General features: G+C 39.6%; 1 pseudogene across 1 annotated transcript; it reads left to right on the top strand.

Moving 5' to 3' along the window:
* The first annotated feature begins 337 nt into the window (after positions 1-337).
* On the top strand, positions 338-20115 carry LOC309473884 (protein NLRC3-like; annotated as a pseudogene). The gene is made up of 8 exons (XR_014211670.1): positions 338-441; positions 1308-1389; positions 1969-2155; positions 3506-3550; positions 3845-5720; positions 6050-6223; positions 9994-10167; positions 19680-20115. The product of XR_014211670.1 is annotated as a protein NLRC3-like (transcript).
* Positions 20116-21569: the final 1454 nt, after the last annotated feature.

Raw genomic sequence — 21569 nt, 5'->3', positions numbered from 1 at the left:
GAATGTCAACTGAGGAATAGCAGCGCGCCTGGCAGCTATATGCCTTAGGTAAGGGGGTGTGGCCTTACCTGGCATTGGCTGCACGCTTCTGTCTGTCTAGCCAGACTTGGTGCAATTGGATGCTTCTGCAGAGGTCAGGTACGGATGCCCTTCCCATAGGTGGATCTCGAAACGAGATGATGAAAGAGAACCATTAATATATGGGATATAGGAAATACATCAATGGAAAGACTCCATGAAGATACACTAATAAATATGTGTTTATTTGCTTGAGTGGATGTTTTTCTCTCAGTTTCTTCTCATGTTTGACTCCTGAAAAACCAGTTCTGCAGAGAAACGCCCATTTCCTCATGAGAACACGGAAGTGTAGAGGAGATCAGTGCTTTTGATGATCTAGGTGCCATTTTAGAGGAACCTCTACAAATATTGTCATTTTTCAAGGTAAGTTAGTAAATATTTTAAATAACTAAACAATGCTTAAGTGTCTTTGTGGCGAGCAGGACGAGGCCGAGGGCCGTGAGAGAGCGGCATGAGGCCGGTGGCGTGATTACTGATGAGCGACACCTGCGCGACGCACCAGTCTCGTATCTCTCACGGCCCTTGGCCTCGTCCTGCTCGCCACAGTCATGTTTCCAGTAATCACAGAAGATTCAAGCAGCACAACTAATAGACCTTTATTGAATTATACACGACTGAAACAAAGCTCTGAGTGTTAGATTACAGTCTTTACAGTGGCATCCACTGAATAAAGTTCTAGATCACGTCATTTTCAAAACTTATAACTTTCAAAACGGTTTTGAAAAAGATGTTTTGTGAGCTGAACAATTGGCACACTGTATTTCTACAGTTTCCCTCACATCCTCGTTTACATTTCTGTCGAACATTAAATATGGCTTTAGGTCTATGACACTAAAGCTGTTAAAAATCTGTTTCTCATCTAAATTGACTTTACCTCCTGCTCTCTACTCATGAATGAACAGACTGATTCAACATTAAAACCTTTATTTAATTATACAGATTAATTTTGATAATGGGAATTTATTCAGTTTTTAGAAGTTAGGGTAATCAAAGATAATTGTGTGTGAGTGTGTGGAATTATCAACTAATGAGAACAGAATCATAAACTGAATAACAACCTGAAGAAATTAGTCTTACACTTTAAAAAAATATAAAATGTTTCATAATAGTTGATCTGATCACAGTGTCATTTCATTACACACATTTATTTACATGTACTGCATAGATCTCTGCTAAAGTTAAAAGATAAAAGTATAACTATTTAAAGACTTTTTCTCTTTTTCTAACAGTCCAAGGATGATGGCATCTGTTTTAGAGCTGCTTCATCGTACACTAGATGACCTGAAAAAAGACGATCTGAAGACATTTAAGGGCGTTTTTCCACTGGGTTCGTTTGCTGCGGTCCGAACCCGAGTGCGCTGGTTCCCGGCGCCCCCCGCAGCGTTGGTCTGGTTTCACACTCAATTAGTTGTATCGAACCCAGGTGCGTTTGCAGTGATCTTACGTCATCGCAAATGCACACGGAAAACGCATGGAGAATACAACTCGACTGAGCATAGCTGTAATTTGTCAGTTTTTTTGGTGCTATTATGCACAACATAGTGAGAGACAACTACGTTTATGTTCATTACATGGTGTAATTCAGCACATATCCAGGGGACGCCGTGTTTCTGCTGCTCGCAGAAGATTTTTCACTGATGCGACAGTGATACGCATGCGCGGGATACTATACTTCCTGAACAAGCACGCACCCGAGTCCGTGTTGCTTGCACATTAACGCGAACCGCGCCACGGTTCGGGAGCAACCGAGCTCAGACCACCTCCTCCAGGTAGTCTCGGGTTCGGTACTCTAGTGCGCACCCGGGTCCGATGACAGCGTTCACATTAGCGATTTTTCATGCGAACCGTGCCCCGGTCCGCACTAAACTGCCAGTGTGAAAGCGCCCTAAGTGGCTCTTAAAACATGCAGGACCCATTGGAGCTGGTAAACTGGAGGATGCTGGTGTCACTGATATAGTGGATATAATGATGGAGCATTTTAGAGAAGAAGAAGAAGCTGTGCAGATCACACTGAACATCCTGAGGAAGATGAACCAGAACCAGCTGGCTGAAGAGTTACAGAACAACTACACTGAAGGTAATAAAGGAAAGAATAGAGAACGAGAGGCAGCATAGATTCATAGAAATGTACATTCAGATTTTTTAAAAGAAGATTCTTACGTTCACCAAGGCTGTATTTTTTGATCAAAAATAGTTAACATATTGTGAAATATTATAATTTAAAATAGCTATTTTCTATTTGAATATCTTTTTAGAAATACAAATTTCCTATGTTGGCATTACAGGCAAAGTTTCTCAGCTGAATTTTCAGCGTCACATGTAGGGTTGCCAACTGTCCCGTATTAGCCGGGACGTCCCGTAGTTTGGGCCTAATTTATTTGTCTCGTGCGTGACCTCCCTTGTCCCGTTTTTTGACTAGCCTACTACGCTGATCTAACCACTGACTGATACAACAGCAGCAGTGCTGATCACGACACCTGAGAATGATCACCGACACCTGTCATCATCAAATCACAGCTTTTTTTAATCATTCTTTTGAGACAAAATCATTGTTTTGTGAACATAATCTTCTGCCGTCTGGTCGCTTCCGCTTCAAGCCGGACTCGTCTCGGGCTAACGGTAATTCTATTTCACTGTCCACGTTTTGATTTCGGCAAATCAGTTTTGGCGAATGCAAACAACGTGATTATTGTTCATGAGTCCAACATCCAGCCACACAAGAAAACATGTAATCTACCTGAGGAAATAATATGCTCAAAAAACATTTCTGATTATTATTAATGTTTAAAACAGTTTTTTTTCCCCCACGATTCTTTGATGAATATAAGTTCATAAGAGATTTATCTGAAATGGAAAGCTTTTGTAACATTATAAATGTCTTTACTGTCACTTTTCATTCATGTAATGCATCCTTGCTGAATAAAAGTAGGCAATTACTTTCTTTAGTTTCTTTCCAAAAAAAAAAAAAAATCTTATTAACCCCAAACTTTTGAACTGTAGGCCTAGTGTATAATGTTAAAAAAGCTTTCTATTTTAGATAAATGCTGTTATTTTGAACGATGGTTTGTTTGTAATGTGACTTTTTTTTTAATGTATGACATTAAAATTCTTTTTAGAATTAAATTGTACATAAATAGGTTAAGCAATACAAATGTGTTTATGTCTGATAACCTTTTAAACACATACTTAACTACAGACACTGAAATGACGTACACTGTGTGATACAATACAAATATTTTGAGTGTCCCTCATTTTCCTATAAAGAACCACGATTGTCCTGCATTTTCTTTTCTGAAGTTGACAACCCTTCTTATTTAGTTAATAAATGTAAGTTGTGCTGCTTAATGAAGTGTTGAAACATGATGCAGTGCCTTTTTCTGGATACTTTGATGAACATAAAGTCTCATTCTTTTCTCTCTCTTCACAGTGCAAACATCATTAGAAGCAGCTGAGAAACACACAAGAAAACAAGGTGAATTAACCTTAAACATCCTTACAGCGGAATCAGAAATTATTTTAGCATATTTGATGTAGCACAGATGTGATCTCAGCACAGAACAGAACTGCTTTCTGTAATATTAATCTAAATACCATATGTTTGCTACAGTTGATTATAATTATATAATTATAATGTAAATAAACAAATAAAGTTTATCCTATCCTTTATCCTTAATCCTTAAATGCAAATGTGAAAAACCTTTCTGTTTAATTTTCTAGTGTTGTTTTGTTCAAACCTTTTCCTGCTGGTTTATATTTTTCATAACAGATGATTTATGGCTGCAGGAATTCTTGAAAACTCACAAAATGAACATGAAGGAGAAAGTAGAACATATTTTTGAGTGTAAAACGGATAATGAAGCAGACCTCAAGGATGTTTTCACAGAACTCTTCATTACGGAGGGGGATCTTTAAAAAGTAAATCAAGAACATGAGATTCTGCAGATTGATACAGCCTTTAAACCCCATAAATCACAGGACAGGCCAATCAAATGCAATGATGCATTTAGTCTGAACAAAAATAAGAAAAAGATTGTGCTGACCAAAGGCATCGCTGGCATTGGAAAAACGGTCTCAGTGCACAAGTTCATTCTGGACTGGGCAGAAGGAAAAGCCAATCAGGATATAGACTGTGTTTTCCTGCTTCCATTCCGAAAGATGAACTGCATTAAAGCCAGAGAGATCAGTCTGCATGAGTTTCTACAGAAATTTAATCCAGAACTGAAGGACCTGGAAACAGCAAAGATGTGTAAGATATTTAGTTGTAAGCTTGCGTTCATCTTTGATGGACTGGATGAGAGTCGACTGACTTTGTATTTTGACAGTGGAATGGTGACGAGTGTTGAGGAGCAATCATCTATAGATGAACTGTTTACAAGTCTGGTGAACGGGACTCTGCTTCCATCCGCTCACGTCTGGGTGACATCACGACCAGCAGCAGCCAATCAGATCCCTCCTGAGTATGTAGGGTTGTTCACTGAGGTGCGAGGATTCACTGACCAGCAGAAGGAGGAGTATTTCAGAAAGAGAATCAAAGATGAGACTCAGGCCTCCAGAATAATCTCACACATTAAGAAATCTCGTAGTCTCTACATCATGTGTTACATTCCCGTGTTCTGTTGGATCACAGCCACAGTTCTTCAGGACGCCCCTATTGGAAACAATGTAGAGAACATCAACACGACACTCTCTGAAATGTACATCCACTTCCTGCTGATACAGATGAACATGAAGAGCCAGAAGCATGACAGAAAAACAGAACGAGAACGTACCAAGCTCTTAGAGTCCAATAAAACAATGATTTTGAAGTTAGCTAAACTAGCGTTTGAACAACTGAAGAAAGAAAATGTAGTGTTCTATGAGGAAGATCTGAAAGCATGTGGTATTGATGTGAGTGAAGACTTTGAGTCCACAGGAATGCTCACTGAGATCTTTCAGCAAGAGGCTGGACGTCATGAGATGAAGGTATTTTGCTTCGTACATCTGAGTATTCAAGAGTTCCTCGCTGCAGTGCATGTGTTCCTCTGCTACCTGAAGAAGAACATGGATGAACTGGAGTTTTTTAGTGAAGAAACACAAAGAGAGGTCAGATCTAATCGTCGGTTTCATTTTCAGTTTGCAAGACTGCTCAAAGCCAACAAGAATGAGAGTGAGTCTGACTTCAAAAAGCCAGACAAAAATATTGCTCTCCATGATTTACTAAAGAAGGCTGTTAGGAAAGCGATGCAAAGTCACAAAGGACATTTAGACCTATTTTTACGGTTTCTGATGGGCATTTCACTGGAATACAATCAGAAACTGCTCAGAGGCCTGTTCACACACACTGAAGACAGCAAAGACAGCGTCTCAAAAATAACCAAATACATTGCAGAAAAATTACAAAATGAGGACATCTCAGCTGAATATTCAGTCAACCTGTTCTACTGCTTACTGGAGCTCAATGACAATTCATTAAATAAAGAAATCCTAAGATACTTAAGATCATATCCAGGAAGAAGACTCTCATCTTCCATGTGCTCATTGTTTCCTCACATGCTGCTGATGTCAGGGGAGGTGCTGGATGATCTCGACCTGAGGAGGTTCAAGACTGATTCAGGAGACTACACAAGTCTCTTGCCAGCTGTGAGATGCTGCAGAATAGCAAAGTTAGTGACTTGTTGACAGCTGTTTAATCAACGTTTTTAACTCTGACAATCAAGTTTTGCGTAAGATGCAGTGTGAAGTATCATGTTTTTAATGATTTTGTAGAGTAAAATCTGTACTTACTCAAATTTAATACACAGTGATTTTATAAACATACGTTTGAAAGTTATTTTCACTTGACTGTCACATCAGTTCCAGCATAAAGGACATTTCTATTTTTTTCTAGTAAGTTTTAATGTTAATAGAGAATATGACAAAACCTGTCACTCTTACTACAAGCACTACAAGATAAACACAGTAAATGACATGGACAAATATCCTGTTTTTACAGACTCACCTCATGTTTTCTCGATGACACCTGTTGTGAAACTGTGGCTTTGGCCCTGCAGATACCAAACTCACATCTGATAGAGCTGGACATGAGTAACAATAACCTGCATGACTCAGGAGTGAAGCTGCTCTCTCGTGGACTGAAGAGCCCAAACTGTCAGCTGAAGATACTGAGGTTTTTCAATCACTAAAAACATTGGGATATTCTAAAACACTTAACATGAAACTGCTTAACGTGCCTTAATGCACAAAGACAGTGATTTAAAAAAAAATCAGTATACACCGTAATGATGATGCATACAGGCAAGCAGACAAACCCTGAATTTGAAAGTTTGAAATTGAAATTTGAAAAGATTTTGAAACCCTGAATACAATGCGCTTAATTGCATATAAATTCCTATGGGAAAAAATTACATGAAACTGTGCATGTTGCGTTTATATTCTGGGTTCATCTATTTCACTGCAAGATGATGATGATGATTATGATGACGATGAAGTCAATGAAGCATGTATTGCAATAGGGATGTTCTCTCCCCATTATGTCCACACATGAGAGATTTACATTTACATTTAGTCATTTAGCAGACGCTTTTATCCAAAGCGACTTACAAATTAGATTGCATGTCAAATCATAATGTATGTTTTTAAGATAAACAAATTAAAGTGGAATCTCTTTGTTATTAGATAATCTGACAGTTATGTTTTAGGACTAGGTGAAACAATCCCATTTTTAAGACCTGAGGTATGAGTGGTGACGATGCATCCATCGGTGTAATTTTCTCACTGTGATGGTGGTTTTGAGTGGGATGAGAATGGGGGTTTTAGCTTCATCTGGGTCATCAGGTGGGCACCCTCCTTCTCCGGTGTTTCAATGATAGGCCCACGACACCTCCAGAGGGCTCATCGGCAGCACCTGGCGTCCCAGGTGTGCCCCCCTCTGCTTTCAACCCCTCAATGCCTCAGGTAATATTAGGGGCCCAGTTGGAGTCTCCCCTTTTCACCCAAAGCCATCGACTTGCTTCTTCTGCTGCACCTGAGAGGGCTTTGATGGTTCGGCGTAGGGTTTGACCTTGCACTCCCAATTCCTTAAGCAGCCTGATGGTTGACTTGCCCACGAAGCCTCTGCAGCCGACTTCCACTGGGCAGACCTTGGATTTCCATCCGCGTTGCTCAGCATCAGCTGCCAACTCTGTGTACTTAAGGCTCTTGCGCTCAAATGCCTCCTCCACAGCAGCCTCCCAGGGAACGGTAAGCTCTATTATGTACACAATGTGGAGTGAGGAGGACCAGAGCACAAGGTCTGGTCTGAGGTTTGTTGTGGCGATCTCAGAAGGCAAGTGAAGTCTTCGGTTCAGATCTACCACCAACTTCCAGTCTCGAGCCCTTCCAAGCTGGCCGACGTCCGATGTTGTTTGGACTTTGGCTGTCTTTGTACCTTCTCGGATGAACTCTCTTGCGTATGAGGGATGAAATGATGGAGGAGGCAGGGCATTGATCTTTAACCGTCTGCACTCCAAGGTAGCTGCTAGGCATTTCAGGACATGGTTGTGCCTCCAGGTATAGCGGCCTTGTGACAAGCTTGTCTTACATCCAACCAGAATGTGTTTAAGGTTTGCAGGGGATGGACAGAGGGGGCATGTCGGGTCTTCTCCATACCACTGGTTGAGGTTTGAGGGGGAAGGCAGGACGTCGTACGTTGCACGTAAGATGAAGCTGATGTGAAATGATTCCATGCCCATCAACTCCCTCCAGGATAACTTCCTCCTCTCAACTCCCTCCCATCTCGTCCATTGTCCTTGCTTGGCTTGTGAGATAGCCTTTACACACCTTGTTGCCTGCTCGTGCCGACGCACCTCCTCAACAACCAGCCGTCGGCGCTGAGCTGGAGCTGCCCTTTGCCACGATGGTCTACTGTCTCTTCTGCAATGCTGGAAACAGGAATCTCCAAGATAGTAGTATATCATAACAACAAATTGTGCAAATCCAAATGCACACAGAAATACGTAAAAATGCCTGCCTCAACAAGCTGTGTGTACTGTGGGAATCAAAATTGTCAAGGAAACAAGGAAACATCCCCTGCAATTTTGCCCTGCCTGGAAAAAAACAACCAATCTGGCCGATATATTCAAGTGAATTATTTTCAGTGTTTTTTTCTTTTTCAATATTAAAGGTCCCGTGGCATGGATTATTTTATTATTTTATAATGTTTCCTGGGGTGCCCTTATAATGTTAGAATGTTTTTTAGATAAAAAATTGTCATAATTTAGAAATAAAAGGCATTTTTCCTAGCCTGATTTTAGCCTCTGATTTGAACGCTCTTTTTGAAGGGGCGTGTCTGCTGTGAGACTTCAGTGTAAACGCCCACTGCTGTGATTGGCTGACATGCTTGCATATGAAATAGCTAGCATTACATGTGGAACTCTCTCGAATACTTTTATTATTACAGCTATCAAGATGAATGAATCGTGAGAAGTTTTTAAAGTATTTAGATCTATTCCCATCACATAAAAGGTTGCAGTGATGAGCATTGAGCAGATGACAGTCTGTTGATCACGTGAATAAAGATAGTATCATTGCAACGCAGTTTCTGCACTCTCACTAATGCTTTCTCCAGTGTAAACATGATGTAAATATAGTAAGAGCTTCGTTGTGCAGTGTAACAGCGTCATTGATTTCATAACAAGTTTTGGCAAGTGTCCAGATAAACTCGCGCTGTGTGATTGACAGCTTGGGTGATTGGAAAGGGATAGTTCTTTGATCGCTTTCTGTATATATTTTAATCACAGTTTAAATAAGATTATTTTCATCCTACTAAGAGAAACGATGTGAAGTTGATATTTTAGTCACCTGCTTGATTTACTGATGCATAAACAGTATTGAACGATTTTGAGAGAAAGATTATCTGTCTGAACTTGAACAATTACACATCAGAAATTCACATAACCCACTGTTTCTTCAGAGGCTCAGATGAAGGAACTAAAAAAATACTTTTGTGTTCATTTGTACATCCAAACACTGAGCAACTGCCATGCTTCACTCGTTTGCAAGCCATGATGTCTCTCGAGGAAAAACCAATGTCGCGCTTGCGTAGCTCATTTTCTCATGGGCGGGCCAAATTCTCTATGTGGGCAAAGCAGAGAAAGGGGAGGTAAGGGGAGGTTATGTCGTCATAAGGGGAAGATTCCAGATTCGCCCATCTGAGCTTTCATTTTCTCAAAGGCGAAGCAGGATACCCCGGGCTTGGTTTACACCTATCACAAATTCTAGCCACTGGGGGAACCATAGGCAGGCTAGGGGAACTCATATTAATGTTAAAAAAGTTAACTTTTCATGCCATGGGACCTTTAAAGAAAGTAAATACTAATAATAGATCATTTACTAAATATTTTACAGTAAAGCATTTGTTTTAAATATAGTCAAACCATAACTATTACTGTCACTACTATTAACCACAACAAAGTAAAAGTAAAAAGTTAATTTCTTAAATTATATAGGGTTGTGTTTAATTATGACAATTTGAGAGGTATTGATCTTTCATCAGGTTCTTGACTGCAGTTCTGTATTGAATTAAATTTTTAATTAAATTAAAAATTATTACAAATGAAGATATTTCACCAAATGATTTCTTGGGGGAAATTAAATTTGTTATTTCTACAGTATTTCTAGTGTTAGAAACTGCCTTTAAGGTCCCATATCATAGTAGTGTTGAATTCAAATGGTGCAAACACTTCTCATTGTGTTTATCACCGGCGTGAACAAGTTCAGCATTACTGCATGGAAGGCCTTTCTTTCTCTGCTCTCATGCTACAGCTGCACAGTTTTGGATCATTCGGAGTATAGTTATGTACAGGAACTATTTAAGTGCATAGAAACTATTTCTACTTTGTTACCTTACACCACTGTTAATTGATGTGTAATTGTAATTTTTTTTATTATTCTATTCAGATTGGCAGGATGTGAACTCACTGGTCAGAGCTGTGAAATTGTGGCATCAGTTCTACAATCATCAAACTCCCATCTGATAGAGCTGGACATGAGTGACAATGACCTGCAGGATTCAGGAGTGAAGCTGCTCTCTGATGGACTGATGGACGCAAACTGTCAGCTGAACATACTGAGGTTTCTTTCTTTCTTTCTCTGTCCCCGACGGGCAATTGGTTTTACAGCAAGACCAGCATACTAAAAAGACAATTTACAATACATAAAAAAAATTCATAATATCTACACAAGACAACAACAGGCCCAAACAACTACATACTTCCACCTACTCCCCCCATGCTTGAATTTAACAAAGAAATAGAAGTAGGAATAAATGAATATTTGTATCTGTTACTCCTAACAGAGGGAAATCTTAACCGAGATCCTGAAGGTAAAAACTGAAACTTAGAATAGAGCGGATGGGAACAAACTAACCATTAAGATGGATTGGGCTTTTCTAACTACCTGATGATTAAACATGGTGGTAGGGTGACTCTGCTGAATTCCTAAAATCTTACTACTAGTATTAACTATTTTTGCCCAAGCAGACTTTGCGTTCACACTAAGTAGGTTTGAGATTCATTCATTCAGTAGTCAAATCCATGAAGTGTCTGCTCGTAGATCTAGTGGTTACATGTAAACTAATGTTAGTAGCTGATCTCTATGATGCTGTGCAGTGATAAACACAATAGCAGCTAAACAGATGTTTCACATCACAGTTACTAGATCACCACTGGAACACTGGACTGACCAATCAGAAGACAGGACCAGAATTATGTCTATTATAAAACGGTTTGTTCTGGTCCTTGATTATGATATGCCCAGTCATGTTTAAAGCTGTTGTAAATTATTCTAAAATCAGTGGTTCTCATCTCCGGTTCTGGAGACCCACTGTTGTGCACATTTTGTCTTTCTTATCTGACACACTCAGTTCAGTTCATGGAGTCTCTCCTTATGAGCTGGGCCCAGTTGTTTAAAAGTTATTTGATCAGATTTCGACTATCGGATTGGATCAAATCTTGAAAATGAGTTGAAAAAATGAAAAAAGAAAAGGATTCTGAAATCGGCTTAGATCAAAAAGTCCAATCTTGGTTTTGATCTGTTCAAAATATTTTAGGAAAACTGGGATAGCTTTGATCCAAAAAAATCTTTAAAAGAGTTTGTTTATTGAAAGTAATCCTATGTATTCCTTGTCTTCGTGAGCTTTGTTACCATGTGACACGCTGTAATGTGTGCTCTGAGACACAAAGGTTGAGAATTCAAATGCAGTTTTTAATGGGAAAATCCAAGATCATAAACCGAATAACAGGCCCACTGGTTTCCCATTAAAAGAACAGGGTAATCAGTCCAAACAATAACAGGGCACAGGAACACAGATGAAGAGAGTAATCCAAGAGACAGGCGAACAGGGAAAAAAAACAGAAAACAGGGAGATGATCGAAATGGACAAACACTGGAACAGTGTTACACGTACAAGACTTTGCAGGGAATGAATGTGAAAACCAGGCTATTAAAGGGTGAGTTAAACAAGGTAATGTGACACAGGTGGATGCAATCAGGGATGATGAGTCCAGGCAGAGAGTTATGGGAAATGTAGTTTCATTAGGGAATGACAATAGTGTGGGGAAGAGTGCCATCTGGCATCTGGTGGTTATGATGGACACTCTCACTGGTAATCGTAACACACGCGTCATTTTAAATCTGTTTAAACCATGATTTAAAAAAAAAAAGTATTGATACTAGAAGTTGGAATATCGATACACTATTGTGAAAAAAATATTGCGATAGTTAGCAGTATCGATATTTTTGCACAGCCCTATTTAATATGGAGTTGGCCCACCCTTTGCAGCTATAACAGCTTCAAGTCTTCTGGGAGGGCTTTCCACAAGGTTTAGGAGTGTGTTTATGGGAATTTTTGACCATTCTTCCAGAAGCACATTTGTGAGGTCAGGCACTGATGTTGGACAAGAAGGCCTGGCTCGCATTCTCCACTCTAATTGATCCCAAAGGTGTTCTATCAGGTTGAGGTCAGGACTCTGTGCAGGCCAGTCAAGTTCCTCCACACCAAACTCACTCATCCATGTATTTATGGACCTGCTTTGTGCACTGGTGCACAGTCATGTCAGAAGTTGGGAGCATAAAATTGTCCAAAATGTCTTGGTATGCTGAAGCATTAAAGTTCCTTTCACTGAAACTAAGGGGCCAAGCCCAACCCCTGAAAAACAACCCCACACCATAATCCACCCTCCACCAAACTTTACACTTGGCACAATGCAGTCAGACAAGTACCGTTCTCTTGGCAACCACCAAACCCAGACTCTTCCATCATATTGCCAGACAGAGAAGCGCGATTTGTCACTCCAGAGAACACGTCTCCACTGCTCTAGGGTCCAGTGGCGGCATGCTTTACACCATTGCATCCCAAGCTTTACACCTCTGCATCCCACGCTTTACACCACTGCATCCCACGCTTTACACCACTGCATCCCACGCTTTACACCACTGCATCCCACGCTTTACACCACTGCATTCCATGCTTTGTATTGCACTTGGTGATGTAAGGCTTGGATGCAGCTGCTCGGCCATGGAAACCCATTCCATGAAGCTCTTTTATGCACTGATCTTGAGCTAATCTGAAAGCCACATGAAGTTTTGAGGTCTGTAGCTGTTGACTTTGCAGAAAGTTGGCGACTTTTGCGCACTGTGAGCCTCAGCATGCGCTGACCCCACTCTGTGATTTTACGTGGCCTACTACTTTGTGGCTGAGTTGCAGTTGTTCCCAATTGTTTCCACTTTGTTATAATACCACTAACAGTTGACAGTGGAATATTTAGTCGTGAGGAAATTTCACGAATGGACTTATTGCACAGGTGGCAACCAATCACGGTACAAAGCTTGAAATCACTGAGCTCCTGAGAGTGACCCATTCTTTCACAAATGTTTGTAGAAGCAGTCTGCATGCCTAGGTGCTTGATTTTATATTGGATAGGATAAGTGATTGGAAAACCTGAATTCAGTCCCAATACTTTTGGCAATATAGTGTATGTATTTATGTATAAGAGTCACTCTCTCTAAAAGAAAAGAAGAATATTGTTGTGTAAAAAACAATGTGTCGAGTGTCAACAGCACTTCTTTAACTCAGAACCTAAAACCCAAAGTTACTCGAACACGATTATTTCCTTCAGGAGATACAAATCTATTTGCTTATGATCCTCAGTATATGGTAGATGGCCGATAGATCAACTGGTGATCAGAACCATATTCTCCTGTCAGCAGAACTTATAGTTTATGAAATGTCAAATATTCAACTCTTATCAGTTTATATTAAATGGGTGTGTAATTATTCAATAGATTGGACTTCCGTTTCTGGAAGGACTTCCGTTTCCGGTGAGAGTACAATGTGCGCGCCTTGCTGCTGCTTCTCTCTGGAACTTTTGTTTGTTTGTTTGTTTGTTTCGCGTCTACAGTGTCATCTCCTTCCCTGCTGAACTGGACGTTTGCTTGGACTTTATTATTGTCATTTCCCTGTGGATTTTACTGTGGATATATAACGCGGACACTGACAACTTTCCAACTCATCACTGGCACTCATCCAACTCACACTACTCTGCTGCTGTCTGCCGATCTTCGCGCTACTCCACTGTACCTTCTACATAGGTAGCTGGTGAGTCTCCACTCCCTCGCTTATCTATCGTGGACAGTTTTTTGAATGGTCGGTTACCCCCTATCATTACATTTTTCTGATAAGGTCTTCATACTGCGTTGATTGGGCATAATTAGCGCTGAGAGTGTTGCTGCTTTCTTGCACTTTATTGCAAGAGAAGTGCGTTCTTCAATTGCCAGTGATGTTGTGTTGTTTCTACATGTCTGCGGTCTAATTATGCATACTGCACGCAACGTCCCAGTCCCAGCACTGCTTAGAGTTTTAACTCTGGGCTTATTACTCTGCTGTGACATGGCACTTAACTACTTGCTACTCTAACTGCGTTGCATGAAAACTCATCCTCGTCTTGATGCGACTACATACAGGCTCTGCAAGGAGCTCGGGATTGCTAGGCGACCGCACTATGTCCATCGTTCCTGTCGCCTCCATTTCTCATTGCACGGCCCGTCTTCTTCAGCCATTCCTTCCATCTGGTTGAACCGCTCGGATACCGCTATTCTATGCTGCCATCTACTCACCGTGGAATAAATCTTACCTCATTAAAAACTGTTTAATCTACATGTAATCTACATACAATGACTGCACGTTTCATCCTGCAGTTGCGCTGTTTAACTGTCGGTCTCTCACAGATAAGGCTACTGTGCTTTGCACACGACTGAGAAAAGCTTCGACTTATTGCTCCTCACTGAAACATGGAAAACTCCTAATGACCATTTCCACCTAAATCTTCTCACTCCCTCTGGATACAGCTACCTGGCCAAACCTCATTTGACATCAAGGGGTGGTGGCCTGGCTGCTGTTTACCGCAGCAGCATTTCAGTCAAAACTATTGACTTTCATGTGACTTTAACCTTTGAATATTTCGTTCTCAAAGTTTCTGGTACATCTCCAATGCTCTTGATTCTCCTGTTTCGTCCACCTAAATCTATCTCAAATTTCTTCAGTGAACTGCATGAACTGTTAACCCTTTCCTCTGCCTTATCCCCTTGTGTTATATTACTTGGTGATTTCAACATATATGTTGATACTGTTTGTGCAGAATCGCGTGATCTTTGTCATTGTTTTAATGTTTCAATCTTGTACAGCATGTCGAGTTTGCTACACACTCAAAAGGTCACACACTGGATCTTGTCTGCACTGCTGGTCTACATAATGTTTTCGTGCTTGGTTCTCAAATTGGACTGTCTGATCACCTCCTCATCGAACTAAACTGTGAAATGCCTCTTCACCGCCTCAGGGTGAAATCCACTATAACCTACCGTAACCTCAATTCTGTTAATCCCCTTTACTGTTTTCTGAATCTTTACAAACTCATCTCTCTGATATTACTGAACACACTAGCTCTCTCGATATCCTTACCGAATATATTGTCTGTATTTCCACTGCCCTTGATATACATGCCCCTCTTAAAAGTAGAGTTCTACCTTCTATACACCAAGGTTATAATCGTTAACAAAAACGAACGAAAAAACAAAAACTAGGTGGGAAAAAAACATTGTTGTTAAAAAAAAACGATAACTAGAACTGTAATGTGTGTTTGGCAAAACTAACTAAAATAAAATAAAATTATAGAGTAAATGTCCTTAGTTTTCATCTTTGTCAATGTCTAAAGCAATTGAGCATAGAGAAAATAACGTTATATCTTTCAGAGTTGACATTTCCGACCATAAACATACAGTTTCCGACTGGCAGTGTTTCCCACACACAGACTAATTCTTGGCGGTGCGCCACAGAATCAACACCGGCCGCCACATATTGCGTTTCGTTATTCATTTTTTTAAACACTATTTAAAACACGCAGCGTATTCGTTCAGCTGCATTTCCTTTCCCTGCTCTCCCTCCGTCTCTCGGTCACTCACGCGTCTCTCTCACATACACGCGCATGCACACACACCAGGCGGGTAATCTATCGACCGGAAGTTGAAGCCGGCCGCGTGCCGCCATCTTGTAGCAGAACTTCACTTGCGTTAGCATTCCATTGACTCCCATTCATTTTGGCGTCACTTTGACAGCGAATAACTTTACATCTGAGGCGTTTAAAGACTCCATTTGTCCATTATTTATTTCTAAAGAAACACGACAATGTATAAAGGGCTCCATTACCTTCTGTGTTACATTATGGCCCCGTAGAAACAGTTTTTGTAAAAATAGGCTATCGATTGCGTCATAACCACTCGACTCTCTGTCGCACAGTAGAGAAATTACCGTACAGACAGGAGGAGAAGCTCGCAGGCAATCGGGGGGACGTACTGGCATTACATTTTAAAATAAATACTATACAAAATAATTAATCAGAGTACTTACTCCTGCTCACTCACGCCAAAGAACTCTTTGCTCAAGCTCGCCGTCTCTGCAAGATTAACGTTGGCAGTTTGCACGCACAGCTACTAGAAGATTTACATCTGTCAGACAGGTTGCTCACGTCATCAAGCTTAGTTTGAGTCGGTTTGAGTCTGCGCGTCAGGAACGGAAGTGCTAAAAAATCGCTAAAAATGGGCTTCACTTGTCTCAATTGAGTTCCAATGAGATGGCTCTGTCCACTTCTTATACTGTCTATGACACACACACACACACAGCCCCTCCCCTCCGTGCACACCGCGTCTCCATGAAAACGTGTGTTCGTTGAAAGCAAGTTTGCGAAAGGTTGGTATCTCATGAACACTTTTACACAATCACACATTAAAAAGTGGTATAAAAATATTTTAAATTCTGAATACAATTTTGTCAGTGTGTTAATGTTGACCCAAGAAGCGATTGCGCCTTCTTTAGAAAGTTAACTAGTCGCAAATTTGAGGTAAAATGCAGTTGGGTTGTCAATGTCAAAACACTATATAAGCTGTGATTCAAATATTAAATAATGTTATCTCATTTTTTATGCTGAATATTTGCTGCTTCAATCCAGGTGAGTATTGTATAGCCTAGGGTAAATTTAGTATAGGCCTAGGGTGTGAAAATTGTACAGCGGTGGGATTTGTATAGGGTGTGAATTTTGTATAGAAGATGTGTAGATTTTTGGTACGGCATGTGGATTTTGTAAGAGGTAAAGGAATTTCAATGGGCTGTGAATTTTGTATAGGGTTAGGGTACAGCCATCTCTCTGAAACAGCTGATTCATTAATGCAAGGGACTTACATTCTTTTGTTTACCATGTTGGACACAAGTTGATGTAAACTTAACATAGAAAAGCAAACCACAACAGCTTCCAGCTGAGATGGTGCAGTATCTTGCCAGCTGTCTGGATCTCAGTGTACTTGAAGTGTTCAAAATATTCACTGTTAATTAATGATGTCAAGTATATGCAGTATTGTATTGCTATTCAACTGCAATGATTTGCCATAGAGCTGCAGCATATGCATCTAATGCTGGGCAGTCCAATTCATCGAGTAGCCTAGTTAATTTTGAGATGGTTAATCTAAATGTGTTGACCCTCTAGAGTTTATTTTTTATTTTTCATGTTCTTTTCTCAGATTGAGCTCCCTGACACTCTGACAGCATGTCTTGTGTGGCTCAAAAATGGATTGAATACATGCTGTTCATGTATGTCGTCTTTAGTTTGTTGGCTATTTAAGTTATTTCCTGGCACACGTCACTTACACATTTTGCACTTACTGCAGAGTCTTGTGTAGACTGTTTACATATTTGTGGCCATGTACATTTTATGTACTGGTGTTATTGTTGAATACATATTTCTAAAATTGTGTGATGTTTTTGTTGAGTTATTATTACACAATACTTTTTCTGACCTTTTTGAATCTTGCCCCTGACAAATAACCCAAATTACAAAAAAAGACTAAAACTAACACTAAAACTAATAAAAACTAAACTAAAACTAAGCATTTTCAAAAAATAAAAAATAAACTAAACTAGCAAAGCCACTTTAAAAACTAATTAAAACTAAACTGAATTTGAAAACAAAAAGTCAAAACGAAATAAAAATAAAAACTAATGAAAAATGCAAAACTATAATAACCTTGCTACACACACGTCTCCCTGGTTTACCCCTGCACTTCACAATCTAAAACAGCTGGTCGTTGTCTTGAACGCCTTTACAGGAAAACTGGTTTGACTGTTCACCTTACTGCTTACACTGACCATATCCAGTTGTACAAATCTGCTATAAACACTGCACGCTCTAGTTACTACTCAACTGTTATTAATAATACATCCTCTGGACCTTAAGCATTGTTTTCTGTTGTCAATAAACTCACCAACCCTCCTGCACCTGTCATGAGTAACTCAGCAGACCTCTGTGAGTCATTCCTGCATTTCTTTCTAAATAAAATTGATAACATTCATAATCATTTCCCATCCATGATCTCTCCTGTCCCCACACACGACTTCCCCACTGCTTTTACATCTGGTACTCTCACTGATTTTGCCACCCCAACCCCTGCTTATATCTTTGAGCTAATCAACAAAGCAAATTCATCTTGCTGTCATCTTGATCCCATCCTTACTACTTTACTAAAAAATGTGCACCTGTTATTTCTCTGCCGATTTCACTTCTCATCTCCCAACTACTAAATACTGGTGCTGTTCCTCTGGAATTAAAAACTGCTGCTGTCACTCCTGTCCTAAAGAAACCTGGTCTTGACCCCTCTGACATGGCCAACTACAGACCAATCTCAAATCTACCATTTCTTTCGAAACTTCTTGAGAAAGTGGTCACTGCTAAACTTCAAGCACATTTGTCATCTAACAACCACTATGAAAGTTTTCAATCTGTTTTTCGGACCCTCCACAGCACTGAGACAACACTTCTTAGGGTTGTCAATGATCTCCTTATGGCCACTGACTCCAGCTCCACCAGTAATCAAATTTTTCTAGATATTTCCTCTGCATTCGACACAATCTCTCACAGTATTCTCATCTCACGACTCTTTGCTCTTGGTATTTCTGGAACTGCCCTATCCTGGTTCACCTCCTACCTGTCTGGTCGCCAGCATTACATCTCTATCCGCCAGGCTAAGTCCACTACTGCCTCTGTCTCACACTGTGTTCCCCAGGGTTCTGTTCTTGGGCCTCTTCTCTTCATCATCTACATACTACCATTAGGTGACATCATCCGTCATCATGACTTTAAATTCCATTGCTACACAAATGACCCCCAACTATACATCCATTCTCAACTCAATGCTCCTTTCCCCACAAATTCCATATCAGCTTGTATTGATGATATAAATGCTTGGATGACCAGTAATTTTCTCAAACTCAGCACTGACAAAACAGATCTACATCTTATTGGTTCATCTCAAATTACATCCCGTTTCTGTTTTGACAATGTTAATATTGCTGGAGTTTTGGTTCAACCTTCCACCACTGTCAAAAACCTGGGTATAATCTTTGATTCCTCTCTTTCCTTCCTTCCACACATCTCCTTGCTCACTAAGTCTGCCTTCTTTCACCTTCGTAATATCGCACGCTTACATCCATTTCTGAATATCAGCGATGCTGAGACCCTAGTTCACGCTTTCATCACTTTACGGCTTGACTACTGCAATTCTCTTTTCTATGGCTTACCCAATTCATCTATAAATAAGATCCAATATACTCAGAACTCTGCAGCTAGGCTCCTCACATACACAAAGAAATCTTCCCACATTACTCAGATTTTACGCAGACTTCATTGGCTTCCCGTACGCTTTCGTATTCAATACAAGATACTCCTTATCACATTCAAAGCACTCTATGGTCTTTTATTTTTATTTGTCTTCATTATTTCTTATATTCAAGCATTAGACAGGCGTCTTTGACCATTGTGATCCTCGCTGTTTTTTCACTCTTGTTCATGTGAAAAAATTGAATTAGCTTTATCTAAATCTGGTATGTCTTTATATATTAATAATCAAACATTTATAATTTGTTTTTTATAATTAATATCCTCATTAAGTACATGTGTTTTTATAGTGTAAATCATGGAATATGACAGGTATATTCAAACACACCTATCTGTGATTAATAATGTTTTGTTCTCTCTTCTTGTCTTCAGACCCGGGTTTATCTCTCACAGGATCTAAACACAGCGGACACTCGTCCCATTATGTCTGAGGAGAACAGAAATGGATTGAGGATCAGATTTGATGAGTGTCGTCAGGTTCTGTGTAGAGAGAGTCTTACTGGACGCTGTTACTGGGAGGTTGAATGGAGTCAGTAAATGAATATCCGGCTGGTACTTTGTTCTCCTACAGCATCTCTGAAACTCACACACATCCAACAGAACAGTATGTTCTCTTCTGAGCTTGTTGTTGTTGTTTTCCCCTCGCTGGTTGTCATACAGTCATGATTATTTACTCGTAATATGTTTAAATGTTTCTGAGGGACAGGAAGAAGTAATCTGCTGAAATGCTTATTTATCTTTTTGTTTTTGCTTCTGCTTCACAAATTGGATCATTTCTGACGTTAGTTTTATGAAAGAGCTTTTACAGGGACATGAGATGAGCTTGAGCTGACAACCATTAAATCATCCATTAGCCAGTTGTATAGAATATATAATTATGATGCTAATTTGTGCACATCTTTGTATAGATAGATCACAAACTACACATTTTTAATTGTCATACAGATATTCATAGTTGATGAGGCATTATTTTGTTTAGATTCAGGCAACATGTAAATATTTAGATAACGTTCATATTCAGTGGCCCCTAAAAGTATTTCGACACTTAACCCCCTGAGGTCGGCTGTATCGCCGGCGATACCAGCTCGCTTTTTTTTTTATCAGTGTAAAAGAAACTCATAAATACTCTGTTGACTTTGATTTTCCATAGGAGTTTCATACATCAATCGATTCTGTTAAATGTGTATTATTTTTGTGTATACTCACAATAAAAACAAAGTGTTGTGCTTTTTGCCAAATAAAGAAAAATAAACACGAAGCGAGTTCTGCCTTCTCTCTGCCAGTGAAGTCCATTCTGAAACGCGTCCGAAAATGAACAATAACTCAGCGAATACTCAGTCAAACAGGCATACAGACACACAGGCATGAAGCTTGAATTCTCTTCTTTTAAATGAAGTAATTTATATAAAAAACAAATATTCTCATCTTGTGAAATCTGTATTAAAAGAGAGCGATTCCAGTCGACCTCATTACAGCTAATTCAGATGTAATGTGACTCCGCCCACGGAGAGCGCGCGCTATTCAAACGCAAATGGCTGAGGCAATCCACGCAAAACCTGTGAACGCCCCCATATCAGCTCGAGAAAACACACAAGTTTATTCAGATCATTACTTGTTTACACCGTCTCGCAGCGCTGTGAGGAATAATAATAATGGAAAATGTCCCTCAGAAGTGCGGGTATATCGAGGAGCGAGCTGAGGAATACTGTAGTACGTTTTTTTTCCTTCTCACGTGAATCAGGTTTCTGTTTATGAATGAATGAACGGCAGAGATGCGCGCTGTTTACCACAGCTCGCAAAAAGACAGTTTAAATTTAAATCACGTGTGTGAATGAATGATGATGTTTTAGCAAACTGTATTGCTATACTGAGATGAGTAAAAATCGAAATGTAGGCTATTTGTTTAAGCAACGTATTAAACTGCAAATTAACATTTATATGCCCTAATATTTCATAAAAACAACGTTACAGTCAGGCGAAATATGAAAGACAACATTTTGTTGACTAGATTTGGGTACAGTTTTTACTGTAGAATATACTGCCACATCAAATAAGCTTTTGTTTAGCAATTTCTATATATATAAAATACTATTTTTGTCAAAAATAAAGTCATCAACTAAGATGTTAGCTGTTCCAATGTTGGCTATATTCAAACTAATGAATACATAGATAAAATGTAGGCCTATAATCTTTTTCTTTTTTTACAAAGAAAGAGTACACTTGAAATATTGTTGAAATTGTAATTATTGTTGTAATTGTAAC

The sequence above is a fragment of the Leuciscus leuciscus genome (assembly GCF_965113295.1).
Source record: "Leuciscus leuciscus genome assembly, chromosome: 14".
NCBI classification, from domain to species: domain Eukaryota; kingdom Metazoa; phylum Chordata; class Actinopteri; order Cypriniformes; family Leuciscidae; genus Leuciscus; species Leuciscus leuciscus.
The sequence above is the reverse complement of the archived record's forward strand: the minus strand, read 5'-3'. Positions and strand labels throughout refer to the sequence as shown.